The sequence below is a fragment of the Tursiops truncatus genome, chromosome X, assembly GCF_011762595.2.
Source record: "Tursiops truncatus isolate mTurTru1 chromosome X, mTurTru1.mat.Y, whole genome shotgun sequence".
Classification (NCBI taxonomy): Eukaryota; Metazoa; Chordata; class Mammalia; order Artiodactyla; family Delphinidae; genus Tursiops; species Tursiops truncatus.
In genome coordinates this window covers 108659119-108661041 of record NC_047055.1, presented here as the reverse complement: position 1 = coordinate 108661041, position 1923 = coordinate 108659119, and the positions used below count along the sequence as shown (strand labels likewise).

At 52.9% G+C, this 1923-nt stretch overlaps 1 pseudogene; it reads right to left on the bottom strand.

The window, feature by feature from the left end:
- Positions 1-396: 396 nt before the first annotated feature.
- Positions 397-1602, bottom strand: LOC101336474 (ferritin light chain pseudogene; annotated as a pseudogene).
- Positions 1603-1923: the final 321 nt, after the last annotated feature.

The window sequence follows — 1923 nt, the reverse complement described above, 5'->3', positions numbered from 1 at the left end:
AAGAATCCACCTGCCAATGCAGGGGACACGGGTTCGAGCCTTAGTCTGGGATAGATCCCACAGGTGGCGGAGCAACTAAGCCCGTGTGCCACAACTACTGAGCCTGCGCTCTAGAGCCCGCAAGCCACAACTACTGAGCCCACGTGCCACAACTACTGAAGCCTGCACGCCTAGAGCCCGTGCTCCGCAACAAGAGAAGCCACCGCAACGAAGAGTAGCGCCCCCGCTCGCCGCAACTAGAGAAAGCCCGCGCGCAGCAACGAAGACCCAATGCAGCCAAAAATAAAAAAATAAAATAAATAAATATATTATTAAAAAAAAACTGCCTAGTACAACTTCAGGCCAAAGCCCTGACACCACAGGGGCTCCTCAAAGGCCGCTGGGCTCCAGACGCTCCTACTCGTGCTGGAGGGCGAGCCTTTCGACGAGGGCCTCGCCCAGCCCCACCTGGGGACCAGCCGGCCTGCGGAGGTTGGTCAGGTGGGCGTGCATCTTCTGGATGAGTTTCACCTGCTCATCTAGGAGGCGGCTCTCCAGGAAGTCACAGAGGCGGGGGTCTGCGCGGGCAGAGCCCGGGGCGTGCAGGTCTACAAGGGCCTGGTTCAGGTCCTCCGCGAGCACGACGGCTTCCACAGCGTCCTGGGTTTCACCCCACTCATCCTGAGACGCTTCTGCACGTCCTGGAAGAGGGCGCGGCTGCCGCGCTGCTTTTGCATTTTCAAGAGGCGCTGGGCGTCCTCACGCTTCCCCTCGGGCACTTCGCGGAAAAAGTGGCCCAGGCCCTCCAGAGCCGCGTCGTGGCGGTGGAAATAGGAGCGCAGAGAGAGGTAGGTGCGGGAGGCCGGCAGATGCCTGTTGACCAGGCGGTTGACGGCGGCCTCCACCTCGGCGGAATCATTCTGACGAATCTGGGAGCTCGTGGTGGATCGGTAATACAGAGTTAAGCTCAAAATATGGTGTTGGCGGTCCCGGTGGCTGAGGACAGCTGAGCGGCTGGTTCCGAAGGTTGCGAGTGGAACACAGGTTGGAGGTGGTCAGAGGCGGGAGCGAGGGGCGCCCCTGGGTCTGTTCTGTCCAAACACTGTTGTAGCAGGAGACGGAGCCGCGGGAGTGCCCAGTGCACTGCCTGTGTGTTGTTTTTTATCAAGAATTCCATCTGTTCTTGATTCGTAGCACATGCTTTTGTTTGTTGATTTTAAATACACTTATTTTAAAATCCTTTCCAAATTGTTCTATTATTTCGACTTTCTTTTATATGACTCCTCTTAGATGTTGGCTTCCTTGTGCGGGTGTTGGGTTTCATTGTGGCCTTTGTAGGTTTTTTTGGAACGCTCATCTTCATGGAGGCTTTTTTTCTCTCCCATTCACTGTCCCTGGAAAGTGGTTTTACGATGGGCTTCAGCCCAACGTCTTGAGGACCAAAGTCAGTGGCTCAGGGCTTTTGCTCTGTGGGCACATCACGCTTCCAAAGCAGGAGCTCACACAAAATGCATACCTGGTGGCTGACTGTGCAGTCTCTCTGCTTTCTTGCTCTATCAGGGGCAGTTTGTTTCCAGTGGATAGGTGGGCCTTGTTCACCTTCACATATAGCCGGGGGACCATGAGCAGTGTCCCCACTGGAAATGGGGGTGTGTGGGTGTTCCTTACTCCTTGGTTGGATTTCAAATTCCAGACTTGTGGTCAAAAGGTACCAACTTACAGTTATAAGATAAATAAGTACCAGGGAGGTAATGTACACCATCATGACCGTAGTTAACACTGCTGTGTGGTATATTTGAATGTTGATAAGAGAGTAGGTCCTAAAAGTTCTCATGACAAGGAGAAGCACATTTTTCTTCCCTTTTTGTATCTATATGAGCTGATGGATGTTAACTTATTGTAATCATTTCACAATTATGTAGGTCAAGCCATTATGCTGTATAC